This window comes from Dendropsophus ebraccatus, chromosome 1 (genome assembly GCF_027789765.1).
Source record: "Dendropsophus ebraccatus isolate aDenEbr1 chromosome 1, aDenEbr1.pat, whole genome shotgun sequence".
Classification (NCBI taxonomy): domain Eukaryota; kingdom Metazoa; phylum Chordata; class Amphibia; order Anura; family Hylidae; genus Dendropsophus; species Dendropsophus ebraccatus.
The window spans coordinates 144,375,999-144,402,551 of NC_091454.1; the positions used below are offsets into that span (position 1 = coordinate 144,375,999).

The 26,553-nt window shown below is 40.7% G+C and overlaps 1 protein-coding gene across 3 annotated transcripts in view; it reads right to left on the minus strand.

The window, feature by feature from the left end:
• The window catches only part of LOC138799671 (immunoglobulin superfamily containing leucine-rich repeat protein 2-like), a 120,414-nt gene that overhangs the window by 39,532 nt on the left and 54,329 nt on the right, over positions 1–26,553 (minus strand). For 2 of the 3 annotated variants that reach the window (XM_069981183.1, XM_069981175.1), the window contains exon 2: positions 21,841–22,020. The gene's annotated coding sequence lies outside the window, so the exon portion shown is untranslated. Of the gene's footprint in view, positions 1–4,027; positions 4,249–21,840; positions 22,021–26,553 lie in introns of those variants that run through there. The other variant, XM_069981166.1, reaches the window with a different exon arrangement.

The window sequence follows — 26,553 nt, forward strand, 5'->3', positions numbered from 1 at the left end:
TCACACAGTGTGCACCACTATAGACAAGTGTATATATATATATATATATATATATATATATATATATATATATATATATATATATATATATAGCAATGAAAATTAATGCACGAATACACTGTCACTATAAAAAGCTATAATAATATAAAATAAAAATGTATCAGCCTAGGAACTGTATTAAATGTAGTGCAGCCATTGTGTACGTGGTACATGGTCATTGACAGTGAAAAGCAATGGGTAGGCACTCCAGTGGCATTCTCCAGCCTTGGAGAAGACAGCTCGGGACAACAGGTGCCTGTGGAATGTGCATTCAGGAGAACAATGGCAGCCTCCCCCTCCCCTGCACCATCCACTGCTAATCCCTCCATGCTACACAGAGCAGGGCACATTGTCACTATGAGAGAAGTGTCTCTATTATCTTGTCCAGGATGACTGCAGCTTATCAGCCGTGTAATCACTGGGCTTCTAATGGAGGAACAGTCAGAGCACCCTGCAGAGTATTGCACCTAATACTACCTCCACCTTCTGCAATCACCGCAATACAGCACAAGTTTTATTATAATTTGGATATAGGAAACATTCATTCAGTGATGATGAATACAAGTATAATATGTATAGGAGAGTCGGTGTACATACTATTTGTATTGATCACTATTGTATGTTTAACAAGGGTGTAATATAGATATGATGCTCATAAGAATTACCTCCTATTAGTGCACGTGATCGTGTATATTGGGAAATATAAAATAGATTTAATACTGGATCTGAAAAATACAATGAGATTTATTATAGAATATATATAAGGAGGAAAAGATATACCTTCCATATTACATGAATGATTTGGCTGTATGTGTGCTTATCCATCCATTTCTAGAATCCAATAGTTTATTGAAGCACTAAGTATTTCCCATTATTTTACTTTTTCAGTATGGGATAAATCATTTCCTTTTTCTTTCTATGATGTCCTGCTGGGAAGGCTGGCTGACCGGGGATATAGTCTGTATTTATTTCTATTATTGGTGTATATATCCCCCTTGCCTATATTATACATTAATTCCGAGGGTGCTAATGTCTCTATGACAAATGCATTTATAATCAATCAAATCAATAGTAAAATAGTGGAATTCACAGCCGCCCCAACTATACATTGATGTGAAATCTAAAGAAATCTATATCTAAGCAAAGAATGTTCCATCCTTGTGTTTGTGGATGGAAATTACGGATACAACAAAGAGAACACGAAACACACTCACACACACGCATATATATATATATATATATATATATATATATATACTGTATACATGACACTGCTTAAATACTTTTATAAGGTAATCAGATGGAAAGTTAGGGGAGAACTTAAATGTTTTATATTCTCATAGTAAAGCAAAGTAAATAAAAATGCTTTATTATATTTAGACGGATGTATATGCTTTATTATATTTAGACGGATATACATATATATATATATATATATATATATATATATATATATATATATTTTATTTTTTTTTTACGTATATTACATTGTAATATACATTGTGTATTGCTTACCACTATTTCAGTATAGTTAAAGCATTTATTAATTAATTAATTAATTTATTTATTTATTATTATTTTTTTTCTACCTGGGATGAACGCTGCTTATATTATCTATAATTATTGAAACCTGCCATCTACTTGTCCGTCTGTCTGTCTGTCTATCTCTTGTAACACCTACTGATGTACGATGCAAATGTTTTCAACATCTAGTTCTTTCTATGTAACCTTTTTGTGTTTCTATCCGTGTATCTATGTGTGTCTCTTATTATAGAGCAATTTATTGTATTTAGTATGTATGTATGCATCTTGTATCTAGCATGTATCACGATGTGGAAGTCCCAGATTGTGTCCATATGTTTCCTATAAGTGCTGAGGATGTGCTCCGGCTTTGTCCTCTGTGACCTTGGCACACGTTCTAGAGCCAAACTTGAAGATTCCAAGTCATTGTCTACCATCTTAAACTCTCACCCCCACCCTAAAGCCCATTACTGTGATAATCATAATCATCATCATCATCATCTGCTAGTATATAATTAATTTGCTCTTTCCCTTGGACGGTAGAATTGTTAGCATTTCATTTGTATTGCCATTATACCCTCCCATTCATCTCCATCAGTATGAATGTCCCTTTGCCCTCTTTTAATCCACAATCCATTAGTTTGGAGCCCATATTTCCTCCCTTCTCTCCTCCTGTTGATTTAATTTCCACATTCCTCTTTTCATGTAACCTGCCCTAGTAAATGTCACTTCAATAATGACTTTCCCTCCTTCCCCAGAGAAAACACACTGGTGCCCACATCTCCATTAAAAAAAGCCCTTTAAAAGTTGACACAGTGCCTGAGGCTAGCAAGAAAATGTGCTGTTCCCTTAATCCTTGTTTTTCTTCTTAACTCTAGCCCTCAGCTCTGCCAGCGTCAGGGATGCTCTCTCTGTCCTGTCCCAGTCATTTGCTAAATTAACCTTAAATGCTGCAGCCACAAAGAGAGCAGGTTGGGGGGATAGATTCAGCCTGTCCTGCTCTCAATGGCCCAGTGGTCTCATGCTGAGAGGGCAGAAAGAAACTAATGCAGACATGCAAGGGAATTATACATGCATTAAACATACAGAGGGAGAAGAGAGGAACAGAGGGGGAGAGGGGGAGTAATGGAGGAAGGGGGGCACAGAAACTACACAGGGATAATCGAGGAGATATTTGTATAAAAGGCTGCAAAGATACAGTGTCACAGATGGATGGATGGATAGATAGATAGATAAATAGATAGATGATAGATGGATAGATAGAAGATAGGGAGATAGATAGATAGATAGATAGATAGATAGATAGATAGATAGATAGGAGATAGATAGGAGATAGATAATAGATAGATAGATAGATAGATAGATAGATAGATAGATAGATAGATAGATAGATAGATAGATAGAAGATAGGGAGATAGATAGATAGATAGATAGATAGATAGATAGATAGATAGATAGATAGGGAGATTAAGAGAGAGAGAGAGAGAGAGAGAGAGAGAACAGCACGTGTGTGCATATATTAACAGGCTAATCCATATACATACACATAGAAATATATAGTCCACATGTATGTAGGGGGATAGGTGTGGGCTTGATCACATATAATATGAACATAAACGCTTACATAATATATACACATATATATATATATATATATATATATATATATATATATATATATATATATATATATACACACACACACACACACAAACACACACACACACACACCAGCATGCATGCATATGTGCATATAGACATCCATACGCATATTTACATACAGTATGCATATATTAGCAGATTCATTAAGTGCATACATATGGGCATGTGGCACATATAGAAATATATTTAGATAGAAGTCATCGTGCATATATAATGTATCTACCTATACACATCTAGGTGTATACTTCTTCCATATGGACTTTCCCTCTCATCCATATGATACTTCCATACACGTCTGTATTCATATGCATTGGAAAAGACTGTAGCCATAGACAATGGGTGATGACTATTCTGACTAGTCTGTGAATGTAGCCAGCCATAGAGCAGCAGTAGCAGTAGCAGCAGCAGGGTCCTCTCCTGGGGGAGGCAGAAGGCGGCGGAGGCTCATTGAACCCATCAGGAGCTGTCCGCGGTGCTGCAATAAATTCTCCCCGATTCATTCGCAGCCACTTGAAGGAATACATTGTTGCAGTCACAACGTGTTGCTTTTGTTGGAGGTAAAATCTCCTCGGAGGATAGATAAGAATCGGATCCTGCAGCTGCCTGCCCGATCCTCAGTGTAATCCCTGCTCAGATCACTATCACCCATTACAATAGCGGAGCCCTCAGCCTGCATTGTGTCTAGGATTCTGTACATTGTATACAGTGCTAATCAATCACTGGGCACATGCCATGTTACTTCTCTATACACACAGCCCCATCTGCATGCATCACCCATGGCCATTCCTAGAAAGCAGAGCCTTACCTCCTGTCTGTGCCTCCAGGGTGCGTGTCAGGGCTCCAGTATCACAGCTAGACAAAGTTTAGAACTTGACAGAAGTAGGGACAATAATAGGCTGGGTATAGGGTTACATTGGCAGCAGGTGTTTGGGTATGGTGGAAATAACTAGGGGTTTGTGGGTTCTCTCAGCTTCCCATCAGTAAACTGTGCACTATGGTTAGTCCACTCCCACACCCCACCCCAACTACTGAAGACTGTGAGTGGGCTAAAGCTGCAGGAACCCCCCTCAGCACATAAAATGAAACATTAATGACACAAGAGAGTGTCCCTCCACCCCATCCATGTGCCCTGACCCCTCCCTCTGCAGTTCTCTTCTGCACCTCTCATCCCTTATGCCAGGTTTACATCCCCTGTCAGGGTAATAGAATGTAAATAGCTGCAAGCCAACAGATTGGTGAATCGTGCTAGACACACACCTATATTTATTTATTTCATCTGTCTGGAGATTTCCGGAGTCTAAAGGGTTAACTCCACATATCTGTATCCCCCTTATTCATCATTCCTTCCAGGAAGAGACATAAATAATTGATTTTGTTACCAGATTTTAATTTCTCGACAGCTTAGAATACTCCAGAGACAAGGGAAATAGGCAGCAGTGTAATAAGGGTGTGGGTATGAATATACATAGGCAGCTCCCACTAGCCCTCCACCCCTGTCATCTCCCTGTGCTTTCCTTCCATCTGGCTAGAACAAATGGATAAAGATTAGCTATTTATATAAGAACACCTCCATGGAAAAAATCTTTTCCATCTATCTATCTATCTATCTATCTATCTATCTATCTATCTATCTATCTATCTATCTATCTATCTATCCATCTGCTGTCTGTACAGTGCTTGCAGAACTATGTATTATAATGTTGGTGCACACACCTGTTTGGTGGATTTTGGTAGTTTTTGGAGCTGGGATTTTGCTTTTCCACACTAATACAAAATCTGAAGAAATGTACAGGGCTGAACTACCTCGTTTTCCCTTATTTGCCTTTTTAATGGAATGATAGATCAAGTGTTATTATCTTCCCATCATTCTTCATCATCATCATCATCATTTTTTTTTAAACTGTATTCAGCAATAAATAGGCAATACCAGGAATCTTTGCAATAGAAGCTTTATTCTGGTGTCTAGTCTACATCTACACACCCTGTGTTGTATAAGAGAAAGACATACAGCTCATGCAGGTTGTGATACAGAGGCTGCACAGGCTGTACTATACAGGTTGTGACATGTAGGCTGTGTGGCTGTGTTATACAGGTTGTGATATAAAGGCTGTGCTATATATGTAGTGGAGTAAAGAATGTAAGGCACAGATTGTGTTACAATATAGCCTTTATAAGGTCTACACTATACAGGGTTTGCTGCACAGACAATGTAATTCATGTCACAAGAGCTCTGCTATACATTTGTGCTGCAGAGCGCATTGGACTGGCTGTACTATGCAGTGAATGGAGGCTGTGATATGCTGTACAGGTTATGCTACACAGGCTGCACTAGTAATATAAAGGGGTAAACAAGTGCTTTGGAGAATAGGTTCTAATTCTAAGTTTCAGTAAAAAAAAACATCAGGCCATGTTGCTGAGATTCCCTGGGTTAGCAATACCTAGTCCTAAACAATACTTTTCCTGTATAGTGAACCCACCTTTTACCAGCAAGCTTTTAATGTACTGTATAAAGGCTGCAAATAAAACAAATATCTAATGTAAGCTATGGTTAATAAAATTTGGCCCATGTAAGAGATTAGTGGGAAACTGGGAATCTTTTGTGTGGCGGTAAAATTTCTCATTATCATCCGCACATTTCTCACATGAGATGTGTCCGAAAACAACAAATGTTAATGGCCACACGAACGATACAACGATCATTTGTGCAGCCTGGCCATGCGATTAATCATGCCATGTAAAGACACTGCAAAGAAGGACCAATCTCGTTGATCGGTGCTGAGAAGCACCAATCTCGCTGCGGATGGCTGAAGATTGAGCAATGGAAAATAAACCTAAGACCACTATGAATCCACAGATTGCATCCTTCTTATCACAGCTGGAGCGCCACAGTTCAGAGACTATAGCTCTAAAGCAGGGATGGCTGTCCAGGCATGATGAGAATTGTAGTTTTGAGGCTGGAGAGCCGAAGGTTCCCCATCCCTATTCTAAAACAATGTTTCTCAATGTTATTAAGGGCCTTTTTACATGGGGTGATCTATTCTGATACATGAGCCAATAATCTAACAGATTGGCGGTGGTTTAAGGGGCCTTTTACACCATTCAATCATTGTGCAGGCAGGGCTGTAAGAACAATCACTGCATCATTCCTGTCACTCTTCACTTTTATCATTGTCAGCCTCACCCTGTTTACACAGGACAATGTACATCTGACTAATGATCATTTTTTTGCCTTGAGCAAAAAATAGTGTTAGCTGACAATCAGGTGTTTTCTCGTCGACTGATCACTGTCTGTGGACAATCATGGTACTAAAAGGAGGGTAGAACTGTTACATCTGTAACCTCTGACTACTTTCAAATGAACATCCTAGATACCATTGCATAGAGTTTCAGTTTGGAGTGTATTTTTCTTGCTTTATCTTACTGATTTAGAGTATGGCTGTACATGAATTTTTATTAATGCCTAGGCAGTATGTTACTCTTCCTTCTGCCGTCTATTGGTTGTATGCCGGGCACACCCTGTTTGTATGAATATGTTTTCTTGGTGTGCACACTGTGTATGTCTGATATCTATTCTTTCATGCAGAAAATAAGCAGTTCTGCAAACTGTCTGCTCTTCTCACAGCTCTAGGGATCTGAGGCTGAACAATGTAATATGTAATTCCTTGTTTTTCACACCTGAATAATCTAGTGTGGAATAGATGGGAGTATAGTAGCACTACCAAGATAAAGGAGGTGATGAGAGTGTCAGGTGAACAGGTGGTTGAAGAGAGAACTGGAAGGAGGCAGAGAGATCTTCAGAGGCAATAAGGCATTGCTGTATAGGAGAGTGAGGAGTGAGGTGATAACACAGTGTAGGGAGGAAAGATAACTGACACACTCTATTCATCATGACTAACTACCCCTGTACATGGGCTGAGGGGCTCAGATGAAGAGCGCTGATCCCTGTGATGAGCACTTGTTTTACAGAACCTTTAAAAGGCTCAATTAATCGAGTGTCTAGTCCGCACAAACAAATAGCCTCATTATTATTGGCCACACATCCTCTGTTTACATAGGGCAATAATGATGATCTTATTGGCCGCACAAAAGATGTGATCCAACAAACAATTTATTTGCCCATTTGCCCTTTTACACAGGACTTAGCTTATTACTGAGATTGAGTGTTTCTATCAATGCTCTTTTTCCAATAATCGTTCCCTTTAAAGGGGCTTTAAAGGTCCAAAATGCATAAATTTTATTTTTGTTTTTTCAAAGTTTTTGCACGGACATACTTTAATGAATTATTAGAATTATTATTTTTCTGGAAATCTCCCACCTGGTGGTCAGGTCAGCTGGACCCCATGTATCCTGCAGCTGTGAAAAGCTACTACTTACTACGAGGTGAACTGCTGAGCTGGAGCCTCTTTTCTCCTGTTCACACCGCCCTCTAATTTCAGCTTTTACTGGCACCATGATGGATGTAAAACATTCAAAAGGATCTATTTAAAAAAAATTGTTCTGATATAAAATTAAGATGTTTTGAAGTCAGTTTGACCTTAACCCCATATTTGTAAAGTAATGTGGAATATTTTGTCGCTATATAAATATTCCTATTATATTTGTCAAGGGTTTGGCTGCTGGAACTTAAAAGTGTCACTGTCACGTCACAAAACTTTTGATATGTTATAGAGACATGTCAAAAGTTTTGATTGGTCCGGGTCTGAGTGTTCAGACCCATACTGGTTGGAAGATAGAGCTGGGAGAAGACGATCTGTAGCACATCCTCTCCTGGCTACAGTATGTCACATGATCAGTCGGGCTTCATGGAGCTCCATTATAAGTCTGACTGATCACGTGACACAGAGACGGGAAAGGACATGCTGCAGCATGTCTTCTCCCAGGTCTATCTCAGACCCAGACTGATTAAAACCTTTGACATGTCGCTACGACATTTAGTAGAGAGTAGGGTCCAACAACACTAGATGGTCCTTTAGATAGCACGATGTGGGAATGCACGCTGTGGCCCACTATCTCAGTAACTGGGTGTGCATACAGGAATGAAAAATGAATCCAACAGCATCCAGTCTTCAGAAGAATCTTCAAATCTTTATTGTGCTCATAAGCAGATACGACGCTTCGACTCGCAATGAGTGACAAATACTTGAAAAAGACTCGAGTCGAAACGTCATATCTGCTTGTGAGCACAATAAAGATTAGAAGATTCTCCTAAAGACTGGATGCTGTTGGATTCATTTTTCATGACATGTCAAAAGTTTTGTGAAGTGACAGTGACACTTTAAAGTAACAGATCCATATGCCATATTAAAATATATGGAAAAGCATTTCTCTGATTGAATTGTTTTTGGGGTTGTTTGGTAACCAGTTGCAGATACAGAACAGGTTAGGGTATACTGTTGTATGTGTCATTTCACATTGCTGTTCTGAAAGACGACAGTAAACTGCTTATATCCAGATATTGCACATAATCCACACCTACAAATTACCACATGTTTGTCTTTATTACACTCATTGACAAAATGACAATACTAATAATAATAATAATAATAATAATAATAATAATAATGTAAACAGTACAGTCATGACCTAAAGTTTTGAGAATGACACAAATATTATATTTTCACATGATCTGCTGCCCTCTGGTTTTTATGTGTTTGTCAGATGTTTTATCACATACAGAAATATAATTGCAATCATATTATGAGTAATAAAAGCTTATATTGACAGTTAGAATGAGTTAATGCAGCAAGTCAATATTTGCAGTGTTGACCCCTCTTCTTCAGGACCTCTGCAATTCTCCCTGGCATGCTCTCAATACACTTCTGGACCAAATCCTGACTGATAGCAGTCCATTCTTGCACAATCAATGCTTGCATTTTGTCAGAATTTGTTGGTTTTTGTTTGTCCACCCGTCTCTTGATGATTGACCACAAGTTCTCAATGGAATTAAGATCTGGAGAGTTTCCAGGCCATGGACCCAAAATCTCTATGTTTTGTTCCCTGAGCCATTTAGTTATCACCTTTGCTTTATCGCAAAGGTTCTCCATCATGCTGGAAAAGGCATTGTTGATCGCCAAACTGCTCTTGGACGGTTGGGAGAAGTTGCTCTTGGAGGATATTCTGGTACCATTCTTTATGCATGGCTGTGTTTTTAGGCAAGACTGTGAGAGAGCCGATTCCCTTGGCTGAGAAGCAACCCCCACACATGAATGGTTTCAGGATGCTTTACAGTTGGCATGAGACAAGACTGGTGGTAGCGCTCACCTCGTCTTCTCCCAATAAGCTGTTTTCCAGATTTCCCAAACAATCGGAAAGGGAATTCATCAGAGAAAATGACTTTACCCCAGTCCTCAGCAGTCCACTCCCTGTACCTTTTGCAGAATATCAGTCTGTTCCCTTTTCTTTTTTTTTTGGAGAGAAGTGGCTTCTTTGCTGCCCTTCTTGAGACCAGGCCTTGTTCCAAGAGTCTCCACCTCACAGTGCGTGCAGATGCACTCACACCTGCCTGCTGCCATTCCTGAGCAAGCTCTGCACTGCTGGTAGCGCGATCCCACAGCTGAAACACTTAAGAGATGGTCTTTCTTGGGCGCCCTGGAGCCTTTTTGGAAACAATGGAACCTCTCTCCTTGAAGTTCTTGATGATGCGATAGATTGTTGACTGAGGTGCAATCTTTCTAGCTGCGATACTCTTCCCTGTTAGGCCATTTTTGTGCAGTGCAATAATGACTGCATGTGTTTCTTTAGAGATAACCATGGTTAACAGAAGAGAAACAATGATGCCAAGCACCAGCCTCCTTTTAAAGTGTCCAGTGGTGTCATTCTTACTTAATCATGACAGATTGATCTCCAGCCCTGTCCACATCAACACCCACACCTGTGTTAATGGGGCAATCACTGAAACGATGTTAGCTGGTCCTTTCAAGGCAGGGCTGCAATGATGCTGAAATGTGTTTTGGGGGATAAAGTTCATTTTCTAGGCAAATATTGACTTTGCAAGTACTGTAATTGCTGTTAAGCTGATCACTCTTTATAACATTCTGCAGTATATGCTAATTGCCATTTTAAAAACTGAAGCAGTAGACTTTGAAAAAATTAATATTTGTATCATTCTAAAAACTTTTGGCCATGACTGTATTGCCCTGTTGCTGCAAATCTCGGCTTGCAGTTATGTCCCAGGTGATCTGATTAGACACTTGGTCCTGCCCTATAAACTCTAAGAGGGTACTTTTGCACAATGTACCTGTTGGTGAGACATAGTTGATGTTGATGAGACATAACCTCTGGAATGCACATAAAAACACTTTACGCAGTGGACAGACTCTAAGAGGGGGCACAACAAACCGCCACCTATCTTGGAAGTTCCATTAAGAGGTTGGAAGCAGTGGTGATGTGAGGGAATGGGGACATGGCAAAAAGGCTCCCAATGGCCTAGATACACCACCAGTAGAGAGGACTGTTTGATCCACTGACAAGCGGTTCCTACTGTTGTCCACCATCCACAAGAGGATATGGCATGCATGAATACAAGTAAATTTTATGCTGTTTTTTTGTTTTCCTCTATCCAGCACTCCATTCAGTCTCCATTTGTGGTAAGAAACTCATCTCATGCAGGACAGAAGGAATAAGACTGGAGGAAAGGAATTAATGTATCTACTGGAGACCAGTGAAAAGTTTTGCCTGGTTTGCTACTCCTTAGCTCCTCTCAATTTCAATTGTGCGTATAAGCTGCAATGTCAGCTACATAGAACCATATAGACAGTAATTAGTTATATTAATAAACTACCTGTATTTATCTGGATTTATTATCAATTAGAAACCCCCTTTAAGGATAATTTATTCCATTTACAAGCTTGAATCTGCACTTCCCTCATCATCTGTATTTATGGATCTGATGTGTTTCAGAAATTAGTCTACTAATGAAATCAATAGTGTGTAAAACAGCTTGGCCAGACATTGTACTATACGCGCTGTAGCGAATATCATCCAGTAGGAAGAGGCCATGCGTCATAAGAGGGCATTACAGAAACCCTAAGTCTAGTTTATGTATGGGACATTAATACAAAGGGTATATGATGTGTGTAACCATTTATATGATAAGTGCTAGGCAGCATCTGCACGTCTCACTCTTCACAGTACATGATCTTTATGTGGGGCCGTGTCTGTAACAATCTGTTTTATGATCACACTATGTTGTGTTAACAGCTCTAGGGAGACATAAATATAAAGAGCAATATACAAGAGACCTCATAAAGATTGGAAGAGCCTAGAGTCAGGGAAATAGAGAGCAAGGAGTGTGATTAACTGGTGTCTCCAGCTATACATGAAGGCACAGTCATAACAGTGGGTAATATGAGGAAGACTATTAATTTTACTATGGATGAGACAAATGCATATTCTCCATATTGTGAACTGCAAATTACCAGTCTGTGAGATTAAGCAGCAATGGCGGCGATAAAGTGAATTCTAGGAAGGACTTACCGTTAATCCTTGCAGATTCAAGTCTGAATATACAACGTGGAAATGTGGTTATATAAAAGACTGATCTCAGTTTTCTGCTGAGAAGAGGGACACATTTCCTGTTATTCTTGTGTTATCACTTAGGTATTGCCCATTCTCCAAGTGTTTTACTGGAACATCGTCATTGATATCAGTATAATGCCCCATCCAATAATATGCACAATGCCTCGATAGCAGGACACAGATTTATTTATATAGGATAAAAAAGAAAAAAATGTATGCCTCTACATAAAAGCTGAGTCCAGTAAGGCACCACATAATTTGGAGATTGTACTGAGCTGTAATACAGTGGTTTGCAGGAGTGCCACTGTGAAGCTCTATCTGCTTCTTTCTGAGATTTACAGAGCAATAGGAAATATTTCCCATTGTGTCAAGCATTGTCAGGCTAGGGTTGGACAGGTTTTTCCCCCGTGGAGAACAATCAAGGTCACATCATGAGTGACACCATTCTATTGTAATTTTTTTTGCTGCAGAGTACCTCAAACCTACATATAAAAATTTTACGCTGCGAGTTCCACAGCGAAATCCACTGTGATCCTTTGTTCTGCTATTTTCTATGGGTTTACATACTCACAGTGGATTTTTCATTCTAGTATATAAAGCCCGGTCTTCCTTAACCCACTGTTGCCTAGTGAATACGTTACCCATCAGCACTCCGGCCTGCTTCTGTAGCTCTCGGCTCCCTGATATCCCATTCACCCAATCAGTGCGCTGTCTTGTCACAATGAAAATTTGCAGCGTGAAATCCTCTGCAATCCTGTATGTGTGAAGCTACCCTTAAAGAGAATATGATCAATCAAAATAAATTAACTATTTAATTTTCTCTATAGGCTATGTTCACTCATTTCCGTCAGACTTTTATCAGTCTTTTTCTCAACTAAAACCAAGAGTGGAACTGAAAGAGCAAAATTATAAAGGAAATATTTTCACAGTTTCTGAGTTTTAAATCCACCCCTGCTTTTGGTTGCAAAGAGACTGACCAAAATACTGACAGAACTAGAATAATGTACAAACAGCCATCATTGTAATGATGGGCACCCTAAACGCGAAATTATCCGAATTTGAAAAAATAAAAAATGGAAAGAAAATAATTTCACGTCAACATGTCACGTCTATATATGTACCCCCAGAATTAAAGGGGTAGTACTGCGTTAAGCTTTTTTTGTGGAACTAGCACCACATGACTAAGCTATATAACTTTGTCATGTAGTGCTATTACCTGTGTTGTTGTCTTCTTGTAGTTTTTCCTTGTCCTGCCCTCCGCCAGAAGTTCTATAAATTTTTGTTCAGTGTATCAACACATAGGCCTCATAATATGATGTTTAGGGGGCTGACCATCCCCTAATCAGCCTACCTCTAGCCCACCGACCCCCTAGTTTAGCCCCTCTTTGATGTAGCTTGCTCAGCTTCTATTGGCCGAGCTAGCTACTATTGTAAGCCTTCCATCATGCATGTGCTGATGCAGACTGTCTTCATTCAGGACTATTATTTCTTTTCCTCCAGGAAGTGGCTTTTGTACAGTCCCCCTGTCACTGTCAGGGCCGGACTGGCCATAGGGCAACTCTGGCAAATGCCAGAGGGGGCGGTCCCGACCCCCTCCATGCCCGGCCCCAATGCTGCACGGCCACGCAATTAACTATGCAGCTGTCGGTCTCCTCTTCTTGTCAGTCTCCTATTTGGCCCACCTACTGTGACATGCCCTTACGTCCATGCCCTCCTGTGCTATTTGGTTCCAAATCTGGTGGGCTGTATTTCCACCAGACAACCGCTTACCGCTTGAACACTTCCTCAACCCGCTGAGCTGGGATAATTCCATCAGCGACCCACTCAGCTGTGTCAACATCACCAGGGGCCTGCAGTGGCCAAACAGTACCATCAAAGATTACCACCAACCTACACAGGCCCAATTCAAACACCAGAAACCTGCAGTGTAGCAACTCCAGCACCTTCAAAATGCAGAGTCCAAACATCACCATTGGAGACCTGCCCCCACTGGAATAGGACCACCTGTGACCAGATCAGCCTCATTTCCATCACCAGCCATCATCAGAGCGTAGCAACTGCCTTTACTGGCCTGTTTAGCTGTCTGACTGCTGTTAGTGATATGTTCAGGTGGATATCCAGCACTAGTTGCCTGCTGAGATGGACTTTCACTAATAGTGACCTGCTAGCCTGGATCACAGCTGCTGTAGAGCGGCTGAGTGTTATCACCACCACCTGTGATTTCATCAACTGGATCTGCAGCACCAGAGACCTGATCATCTGGACCACCACCCTCACCCGCAGCAGCTTACTGCAGATCTGGACGACGACCACCACCTGGATCACCACCACTACCACCGGCGAGCTGATAACGTGGATTTCTAACATCACCACCAGCGATCTGCAAGCCATACTGAGCAGCATCAATGAGAAGCTGTTGTGGATTGCCACAACCCTCCAGCTACTCACTTGGGTGACCAGCCGCTGCGACAGGTTCTCATGTCTGATCACTGCGAGTCAGATATTGTCCTGGACTAACACCACCAGCAGGATGCTGATCGGCTTCCTACAGAGCATCAGACTGATCCTGCAATGCTTCTCCAGTAGCGAGATGCTGAGGAAATGCATCGCCATAATCTCCAAGGAAGTGCTCAGTGGCTTCCCCACCACCCACACCACGATCCGAGGGGCATCCCTACCGCCAACAGCGAATGATTTAAAAACTTCAACAAATGTTTTATTTGTATTTGCCAAAAAATGTGTTCTTCTTGTTATAAGAAAATAGACATAGGGGAAATTTATTAGAGACCAGATTTTATATGTCTCTATACTTTGGAGTAAGGTGTCCAAACGTGTGTGTGTAAAAATGATAATGTGGGGCACTATAAACACCATAAACCGCCTCTCCTACACTGTGCCTGTCAGCTCTGCTCCCCAAAGATGGCCGCTCTGCAGTACACACATTATTGTGTGAGGTGAGGAGGAAAGGGGAACTACAACCAAGGTGGACGGCACGCAGGAGCTCTCACTGGCTGTAGGAGCATACTCTGCCCAAACTAAAAAACCTGGTGTGTGGGTGTGTGTGTGCTATTGTAAGAGACCCAATCACAGCTCAGCTTTCAACATAATATTCGCCCTGGTAAAGTGAAAGGGGAGCTCTTATTGGTTGCTATGGGCTAGTAAGGACACTAAGGGAAATTTATTGCTCTGGGAATATGAAAGCTGAGCTATGAGTGGTTGCTATGGGCAACAAGGAGACTCTTACAGAGAACCTATCACTGGGATCTGGGTAATTTGGTATTTTACAGTAATGCAATGGCCTTAAGTGCCATTGCATTACACAAAAGACAGGGTGTGGAGACAGCATCAATTCGGTGAAAAAAATTACTTTATTTTAGCCATTGCATATAAAAAACAACTTTTAAGCTCTGACAATCCTGAGCCTTCCTCAAGTACTACTCCTTTAAAATGTGCTATAAAATAGTATACCTGTTTCAAACTATACCTAAACACTAACTATATACTGTAGTTTAACGGGAATTGTAGAAGATACTTGAAACACATTTCCAGCAGATGTGGTTGGAAAACATGTAAGTGAATGTAAATATGCCTGGCATAAACATATGTCTATACTAAGCTAATAATAAAAGGGAAATAATGTAAGGCTTAGATAGACCTGGTGGTCGATTTGTCGTCAGTCTTCTATGTCAATATCTGATATTCTTTCCTATTCTCCTTTCCTGTCTATTTCCCAGCTTTCAAATGCAAATAGTATTCAACTCACCTCAGAACCTGAAGGACTGCAGCTTCCTTCTACTGCTAATCTCCACATTCAGCCCAATTTGACCCAGCACATGTTTATAAAACTTTACTTTTATTGATCCATTAAAAGCAGGGACATATAAACAGGACTCATTGTGTCAGTGGTAACAGCAGTCAGAGCAGGTACACCCCTACACCCTCTGATACGTTTCTAGGGTGCTCACCCTTAAATGTACATGGATACAAAGATGAGGTTTTACACAAGAAACCCCCTGTGATGGCATTAGTAATAAAACACATTCCATTATTATTAGTGACATAGTCATTTATAATAAAAAATAAAATAATAATAATAATAATAATGTGATTTCCTGCAACTGGCCATCAGCTGCAAATCCCCTATTATACAGGGAGCTGTATGATAGGGGATTTTTTAGCAAGTCAGAGCGGTCAGAATTTGCTTGTTCATTGATTTAGAGCGATATTGTCCTGTTTGGCCCATAAGTGCCATGTGTAATAGAGCTTTGAGACCCTTAGGGTATGATTTTCCCAATATGAAGATCCAAAACCCTTTGTTTTCTGTAAAATTTTTGTATCCATCTTTTGTATACTAATTATTTTTTAAGAAGAAGTTAAATTAATGTTATTAAAGAAGTCCAACCAGCACTAAAATCAGTAGGCAGGGAGGGGTGAGAGAAAATAATAAACAAGTGAACTCACCCATGCCAGGCCTCCGTTGCATTGCTGTCATCTTCTGCTGAAAACCGGGGACATCACAAGCAAGATCTATATACCATACCTCCCAACTTTTTGGACGGCCAAAGAGGGACGCTTTTGGGATATGCTGCAGATTTATGCATTAAGTTACACTGATACTTGCAAATCTGCAGCAGATCCTGTATGTCCCATCCTTAGGTCCTATTCACACATCAGTAACCCTGTCTGTGATTATGGAACCGCAACTGCAGATAGGATTACGAATGTGTTTCAGTAACTGTCAGCATTTGCAGGTACCCACTGTCATATAGGTGACGTGGATGTACAATGGGTTAATCATTTTTTGTGTCACAGAACATGGTCCCAAAATGGATCTATAACACCTACAGTGTGTATGGGACCATAGAGTCTGCATGAGTGAGATCATGTGTGAAAGGGGCCATAATGTCACAAGATTAAGTTGAATATAACAATTTTTAGGATCCAGCGTGTACCACATGCACGTCTATTGGGTCTATTATACAGTAAGGAACCACACACTTTCTAGAGAAACATAGAAAACGTATTAATGCAAATCTAATTCCTAGGTCAAAAAAGAGAGACATGTAAGGGGCAAAGAGGGACAAAGAGTTTAAAAGTAGGGACTGTTCCTCCAAAAGAGGGACACTTGGGAGGTATGTATAAAAAAAACCCCACACCTATTTATTTAACCCTTTGAGGACCAGGCCCAAAATGTCCCAGTGGACCGCGCAAATTTTGATCTTAGTGCTTTCGTTTTTCCCTCCTCCCCTTCTAAGAGCTCTAGCACTCTCAGTTTTCTATCTACAGGCCATGTAAGAGCTTGTTTTTTACAGGAATAGTTGTACTTTGTAATGGCGTCATTCATTTTACCATAACATGTATGATGGAATCCCAAATATATTATTTATGAAGATATAAATTGGTGAAATCGTAAGAAAGAATGCAATATGGTAACGTTTGGGGGGTTCCTGTGTCTACGTAATGCACTATATGGTAACAGCGACATGACACTATTATTCTATAGGTCAGTCCGAACACAACCATATGCAGGTTACACAGATTCTCTAATGTTATATATATATTTTTATGAAATCCTTTTTTTTGGCAATTAAATATTAATAAAATGGGACTATTGTGACGCTTATAACGGTTTTATTTTTTCACCTACGGGGCTGTATGGGGTGTCATTTTTTCCGCCATGATCTCTAGTTTTTAGTAATACCATATTTGTGAAGATCGGACGTTTTGATCACTTTTTATTGATTTTTTAAAATATATAATGTAACATAAAATCGGTAATCTGCGCACTTTTTCCCCTCTTTTCGTGTACGCCGTTTACCGGTCACAATGACGCTTGTTATATTTTAATAGATCGGACAATTACGCACGCTACGGTATATTATATGTTTATCTATTTATTCATTTTTATATGTTTTATTTATATAATGGGAAAGGGGGGTGATTTAGACTTTTATTGGGGGAGGGGTTTTGGGGTAGTGTGTTAGTGTTTTGAACTTTTTTTTTTTTACACTTTTGAAGTCCCTTTGGGGGACTTTTACATACAGTACTTTGATTTCTACACTGATGAATGCTATGCCATAGGCATAGCATTGATCAGTGTTATCGGCGATCTGCTCATTGAGCCTGCCTGTGCGATCGGACCGCACGGAGGCAGGTAAGAGACCTCCGGCAGTCCGTTTCAACGATCGGGACCCCCGCAGTCACACTGTGGGGGTCCCGATCGGTAAGTGACAGGGGACTCCCCCTGTCACTTACACTTAAACGCCGCGGTCGCGCCGCGATCGCGGCGTTTAAGGGGTTAATGACACGCGGCAGCGCGATCGCTGCAGCGTGTCATTACCGGTGAGGTCCCGGCTGCTGATTGCAGCCGGCCCCCACCTCCTATGAAGCGCGCTCCGCTCCGCTTCATAGCGGGAAAAACACCCAGAACGTAAGGTTACGTCATGGGTCGTCTGGGGACAGACTTCCATGACGTAACCCTACGTCCAGGGTCGTCTAGGGGTTAAAGATAAGTTACTGTTTATCACTGTCAGTGCCTTTTTACCAGGGGGTTCCCTTTTACTTATTTCTTTTCTCCCCAAACCCCCCTCATTTTCTTTTCTGTACCTTTATTCTATATGCTTCTCACTTTGTAGAAATAATCTTTGTGCTGTCTCAGCCTTAATAGATTTATTAAAGTATCATTTTACCAGAGCTGAAAGCTGAGCTGTGATTGTTGTTGTGGGAAGTTCACATCAGGTTACTGCTGAACACACTCTGATAAATCTGGGCCAATGTGAGCACTGCCAATGAGGCTTTTCCATAGACTTTAACTGAAAACTATACCTATTAATATCTATTTTACGGTCATCTTTTTTGTTTAAAGTTGTTTAATTCCACAGTATGATACCATCAAGATGTCACTATAAAATCTACAGATGTTGGATTGTTTAGCCTGGACTGGAGGCCGCCACATTCAGGGCTACTTGGCTTTAGCTCATTTAGATCATAAATTATGAATGGGAGTGAAGGAACATCTGAATTGTTCGAATCACACTTCACTGGCATGTCTTGATAATGCCTTTATTAGTCTTGACATCTGCATCTAAAAATGTGATTTTATGAAAAACATTAGGTAAACAGTCTGCGGGTTATGTAAATTCAACCCCATCCGTGTTTGTGGTAAAAAGAAATTGAAAGGAAAAAAAGACTACAAAAGACTATAAAGGCACCTTCATAGAGCTAATATAGAAACATCTGCAATCTGTATAAAGCAGCATTACTATTTCTTGTATAACCCTTGAATATCTTGTTATACATTTATGTTGCTTTCAGCCTATATGTGTTTATGTTTAAGTCAGTGTATATTCCATACAAACATAAAGAACAGCTTTTAAAATGTTATATGTAAAGGGAACCTTGCACCCAGAATATGTTGCTTACATTGGGGGTATCATATTATAATGACAGGCATGCTGTTTGCATCGGTCTGTTGCTTGTCCCAATTTTAAACCCAATGATAAATTACTTTTGTGGAAAATGTACTGGAGCAACATAGCTGTTTCCTGGTGTAATTTATAGTAACTCTGCTGAACCACAGGAGGTCATACTCCTTTCTACTACGCCATGCTGACTGGTGAGTGGGGTGTAAAAACAAAGAAAAGTTAAAAATGTTTGTTAAATAAGTCTTGCTGGTGATTGGCATGGACCAGACACTATCGAAATGACAATGACAGGGGATTCGGCAGGTGAGCTCAGTTTTTTTTTTTTTAACATTTAGGGTGGGTTCAGACTACGGAATTCTCGGGGATAAATTCTTTTCAATTCTTTTGGTGGAATGTGGAATCAGCTGGTCCATAGAATGGTGTCTATGGAACCGGTGGAAAGGCACGCGGCCGTGAGCGCGTAGAGGCGACGGAATTCCGCGAAATTTATCCGTGAGAATTCCGTAGTCTGAACTCGCCCTCAAAAGGAATTATAAAATAGTATGAGGTTATGTTCCCACTACAGTATCATAGCATGAAATGACGGTCCAACATTGACGGCTTCAAAAAACAATCGTTATTTGTTGCTGTCATTATTAGGAGCAAGCCGTCATCTTGCATCATGTCATAGTGGAAACATAGCCTACAGTTTTTTTTTCCTGTAACCCGATGTTTACATTGAAGGTTCTATGAAATCATGCTGTGATATCCTGTACACTTTACCATCCATATTTTACTGCTTTTAATCAAGTTTCATTTCACTAAAACCTTGGAGCATTCAGATTGACCCTGAGTTTCAGGGATTTATTACAGTCTCAGGGTCTTTCATTGCGTAGACAGATATCTTATACAATTTAATGCTGGCTTGTTGTGAACACTTTGTTCTGCTTGTTTGTGAGCCACTCTGGTCTGGATGTTATAAGTCCTGTAGTACAACAAGTTTGAGACACATAAAGGGAGATTTATAAGACTTCTCCTTCCTTAACCCCTTCATGACCAAAGGTCATTGATGCACAGATGTCCAGGTCACAATGAAGCAGCTATCCTCCTCGCCTTCTAAGAGCCATAACACTTTAATTTTTTCATCTACAGGGCTGGTTGGGGACTAATTTTTTGCTCCATGATCTCTAGTTTTTATTGGTATCATACTGGTGTAAAAGATCAATTTTGACAACTTTTATTAATTTCTTTTCTGAGAAGCCTGAGAAGCAAACAGGTAATGTATTAGCCTTGGTTGAGTGGGAAGAGGCTTTTCATTCTCGCAGTAGAATGAAAAATCCGCTGTGAATATGTAAGGCCATAAAAAATGACAGGACACAGGATTGCAGCAGATTTCGCTGCGGAACTTGCAGTGGGAAATCCGCTGCCGATCCTATACATGCGAACGCACCCTTAATGTAAACACACCTCACTGTCACAAAATATCCCAGTAAAGATAGATAGATAGATAGATAGATAGATATCAGGGAACTAGTGTGGTAGGGGGTCAGAGATAATGACATCACTCGGAGCTGGGAGGATAGAGCTCAGAGACAAGATTTAGCCAAGCCTCCTGTTACATGAAAGGATGGTGCATTGTTTTTAGAGAGGAGAAAGGAGCTGTAGTTCTTCTACTTTGCACTTCTTGTCCGGGGTAAATAACAAAAAAGCATCCTCAATCCAGAACTATCTGCAATAACACTATATTAGTAAGTTACATATCTTGGGGTGATAGTTTCATTTAAAAAAAAATATTTTTCTAATACCAGAGTACCCTTTAAACAATGTGATTGCCATACCCCATCTCACTAAGCTCTGCCCACCTTCCCCTCCACTTGTTAGAAGTGGTCAGAGGAATAAAAAGTTGTAAACTATAGCATTAACACAGCTTGCACTATAAGGCTATGTTCACGCAGCGTAAATTAATGGCCGTTGTTTTCACCAGGTCGGACACGTACGCCTGAAACTACGGCCGTAGAAATACGAGCATACGGGCTAGTTGTGAAACTACGGCAGTTGTTTAAATTTGCTTCCTAGCATTTTTCTAAGCGGGCTGACACAGGTCATTTACTTTAAATACTGCGCCTAGCCCGAGAAACCACTCAGAACATTTTTTACATTAAAATCAAGTTTAATTCGGCAGATATAAGTTTTACTTTCGCGGCCGCATTGAAATCCACGGCCGTTGTTGGAGCATTATCGGCCGGAAATAATTGACATGTTCATTTTTCACTGGGCCATATAAACAACGGCCGTTGTCTGATACGTAGTGTGCATTGTACGACCGTAGTTTGTATACATTGCAGTCAAGTTTATAAACCTCAAAACAACGGCCGTAGTTTTGCGGCGACGACTACGGCCGTTGTTTTACGTAGTGTGAACATAGCCTAACTTGTAAATGATGTTTTATTCTTTATTCTTGTATGTTTTATTCTGTACAATCTGAGTTACCATGTGGCAATATGATACAGAATAATAAACACTATACAAATATTCATGTAATGCTTTTAAAATGATTGAATTACTGTACCATTATATTCATTTAGACATGAGGTCAACTAATGGCTGATTTAACCTGAACATCCTGATTCTACATTGTAATCTAAAATGCATTACATGATAAAACAGATAATATCATTTAATCCAGTAGGTAACTTACATTGGCTCAGGAGTCCATGTGATACTCAGGCTTCCAGTTATCTATTACAGTATGTTATATCCTATGAAGTGCTGCTTAGGTAATTGGTGCTCATGGTGTGTTACTGCAGTCAGAGTATCCCAACACATCATACAAGCGTTGTCCAGCTTCTTGTTCTGCCACACCTCACTTAAAAATCAACTGTGCTTTAACAAAAAAGCATAAATTAGATATAGAAGAATTTATAAACTATATAAATGGAACCTTACAATTCATACTAGATAAACTAGAATAGAAATATGTTTAATCTTATGTCTCCTTTTTACTATGTCACAATTTTACCTTGATTTTATGAGGTCAACAAGCTGAAACAATACTGCATTGCAATGCTCAAATAATAGTGCTAAGCAGCATGCACATAAAACTGTGATACTTTACCTCAGAATAACAGTGCCCTAAAAACACCACAATGCAACACATAAACTAAACTGGTCTATAATCTTACAATTCATTAAAAAAATATATATTAAAGTTCATTAAATAGTTTTAAAAAAATTCTTCATGAAACGTATTCTTACAGTTTGACATATCAGAGCTTAGTATCCCTATTGGCACTCTGCCAGCTAAAAAAGCCCCCATTACAAAAACAGCCAACTCCCCATAAGGCCCAATTCCCATGCTGGGATTTCACTTGAATTTTTATTTTATGCCAAACTCCATGTGAATTTCACTCTAATTCTACTCCCATTATTTTTCCTGATACTTTATGGGCAGAATTTTTCAGACATGGATTTGAAAATTCGTACCCAGAAAATGTAAGTGACATGTCACCTATTGCCGCATTTCCACATAGATTTCATGCAGATTAAGGCTGCGTTCACACTACATATATTTCACTCAGTATATGTATATTTCAGTCAGTATATTTCAGTCAGTATTGCAACCAAAACCAGGAGTGGATTAAAAACACAGAAAGGATCTGTTCACACAATGTTGAAATTGAGTGGATGGCCGTCATTTAATGGCAAATATTTGCTGTTATTTTAGAACAACGGCTGTTATATTGAAATAATGGCCGTTATTTACTGTTATATGGCGGTCATCCACTCAATTTCAACATTGTGTGGACAGATCCTTTCTGTGTTTTTAATCCACTCCTGGTTTTGGTTGCAATACTGACTGAAATATACTGACGGAAATATATGTAGTGTGAACGCAGCCTATGCATGTAAACTGTGTTGTGTTACCATGACAATGTTCACTCACTGGGTCTTGCCCTGTTCAATATTTATTGGCTAAGATTGAAGCCTCTAAAAGAAATCAATAATTCTGCTATGTGTCAAAGGCTGGAGTGCGCAGAATGTCAATCAGCCTTCACCCTCCCTGCATGTCCAGTAGTATACTACCTAGCAATGACCCTCCTCCTCTTTCACTAGTCTTTGAAGCTTCCTCTATAGAAATTAAATATTAAGAGATACACCAGTGAATGTGCTGAATAAGACTGTCCTCAAGGACATGGCAATGACCCTCCCCCTCCTTTGACTTACTCCCCCACACCGTTAACTCTGCCATATATTGCTAACATAATCACTATTCAATCCAAAGTCGTTTATAATTTTCAAGCTTTTTACTATTCTTTAATGATTTTATATGCTGAACTCCCCACTATGCATTTGTCTTTCTCCTCTGTCTTATAAAAGATGTCTACTGTGCCAATCACACCTCCTCTGTTCTCGCCGTACCTCCTTCTGTCACTCCTTCTGTTCACAATAATATCCCCCACCTTTTTCTTCTGCTCTGAAAAAAAGCTTGGAAATCTGAGACAAAGCCTGGGATTTTTACATCCAAGCCTATGAATCAGGATTCTCAGGAATAATTACAATTATGGGCAGCAACAAAATGGTTAGCCATAGAAGCTTTCTCTCTGCACACGGGTGATATGGCGATACAGGCTGGTGCAATACATTTCTCATTCAATGTCTAAGTAGCTCTTTCTAAATGTCTTAAAATGGCAACGTTGTCTTTCCTACTCTTGGGAAATGCAAATACAATAAGTCAAGGAAGGCAGAAGCATAGAGAATCAATGTAATTAATATGTAACAAATTCCTGTTCTGCCACATGGCTCCAGTAAGCAGTCTGTACATCTGTAGGATCCTATTCCAAATGTTGATGAACACTGTAATAATGCAAATGAACATAGAAGAGCTTTATCGAGAATATACAACATTCGCCCGTAGCATTATCATTAGAGATGAGCGAATTTACAGTAAAATCATAGCCAATCTTTTTGTTAGCTCAGCAGTCAGCTTCTCAGCCAGCTGCCTTGTAACTCAGTGCAGCTCTTTGATGCTCCTCCCTGGCTGCCTGGAAGAGATGGATTCAGTCCTGGGAAACTTCTGGAGCAGAGCAACACTGAATTAGAAAGCAGCCGGCTGATAAGCCAACTGCTGAGATAATGAAGCGATTCACTTCATTTTTACTGTGAACTCAGTCATCTCTAATTATAAACATTAGAATAGATAGCATTGAATATCATGTCAGAGTTGCAGCAGGTGGGATATATGAGGCATAAGGTGAACAGTCAGTTCTTGAAGCTCATGTGTTGTAAGCAGGAAATCTGGAGCAGCCAAGTTGTGATGGCTAGACTTCTGGGTCAAAGTATCATCATGGCACGTCTTGAGAGATATTCTTTGTATGCAATTCGTAGCACTTATCAAAGGTAGTCCAAGGAAGGTCAACTGGTAAACTAGTGACAGTGTTATGGGTATCTAATGCTTAGTGATGCAAGTGAGTGTGAAGGCTAGCCCATCTGGTATAATCTAAGAGTACTATTACACCAAAAGATTATTGGCCATACTCGGCCAAGCAATAAGAGCGGCGGCAGCAGACCACTGCTCTTCTCTATGGACCACCCAGACAATCTAAAGATCGTCTGAGCAGCCCCTCCCGCTGTTCACAAGGTACATCACTAGAACTAGTAAAAAAGAGGATGCTAGCAGAGACCTGGCGTTTGGGAAAAATGCAATAGTGGGGACTAGGCTTGGTAGAAAAACTACTTTTCAGCTTGAGAAAGACCATTTACATACCTCCCAACTTTTGCAAAGAGCAAAGAGAGACATGTGCGCCGCAGTCCCCATAGCCACGCCCCCATAGCGACCCTCCATAGCCACGCCCCTATAGCAACCCTCCATAGCCACGCCCCCATAGCAACCCTCCATAGCCACACCCCTACAGTCACCACATGCTGCTGACTGAATAGTGCCCTATACAGTATCCAATCCAGCCAAAAATGCCCTATATAGTATCCAATCCCCCATTATAGTGCCCCACATAGTATCCAATGCCCCCATATAGTGACCAACATAGTATCCAATCCCCCACATAGTGCCCAATCCCCTACATAGTGCTCCACATAGAATCCAATCCCCCACATAGTGCCCCACATAGTGTCCAATCCCCCACATAGTGCCCCACATAGAATCCAATCCCCCACATAGTGCCCCACATAGTATCCAATGCCCCCATATAGAGCCCCACATAGTAGCCTATGCCCCATTATAGTGCCCCACATAGTAGCCAATGCCCCCATATAGTGCCCCACATAGTAGCCAATCCCCATATAGTACCCCACATAGTAGCCAATCCCCCCATATAGTGCCCCACATAGTATCCAATCCCCCATTATAGTGCCCCACATAGTAGCCAATCCCCATATAGTGCCCCACATAGTAGCCAATCCCCATATAGTGCCCCACATAGTAGCCAATCCCCCATAGAGTGCCCCACATAGTAGCCAAACCCCCATAGAGTGCCCACATAGTAGCCAATGCCCCCATATATGCCCCATATAGTAGCCAATGCCCCCATATATGCCCCACATAGTAGCCAATCCCCATATAGGGCCCAACATAGTAGCCAATGCCCCCATATATGCCCCACATAGTAGCCAATCCCCCATATAGTGCCCCACATAGTAGCCAATGCCCCCATATATGCCCCATATAGTAGCCAATGCCCCCATATATACCCCATATAGTAGCCAATGCCCCCATATATGCCCCACATAGTAGCCGATCCCCCATATAGTGCCCCATATAGTAGCCAATGCCCCCATATATGCCCCACATAGTAGCCAATCCCCCATATAGTGCCCCACATAGTAGCCAATCCCCCATATATGCCCCACATAGTAGCCAATGCCCCCATATATGCCCCACATAGTAGCCAATCCCCCATATAGTGCCCCACATATTATCCAATCCCCCCATATAGTAGCCAATCCCCCATTTACTGCCCCACATAGTAGCCAATGCCCCTATATATGCCCCACATAGTAGCCAATCCCCCATATAGTACCCCACATAGTAGCCAATCCCCCCATGTGTGTGGCCCCAGCGGAAAAAAACTATAAACCAGTAACTCACCTGTCCTCCGGTCCACACTTAATGCGGGACACGGGGGGCCGTTCCCGGGACCGCGGGACAGCACCCCGAAAACGGGACTGTCCCGCGGAATCCGGGAAGGTTGGGAGGTATGCATTTAGGTCGAAATGTCGCTGCTATGTATGTGGTATGAGTTAATAAAGCACTCTTTGCTTTTTGCACTTTAAACTGCCTGGATGCTGTTACCTTTTTTCTTTTACTGAGTTCTGATGGACTACAGGACTGGTAGTGGTTTTTGTCTATTATTTTTGAGGTCCATTTTTGTGACTGAAGGAGTGCTGGGGTACTGTT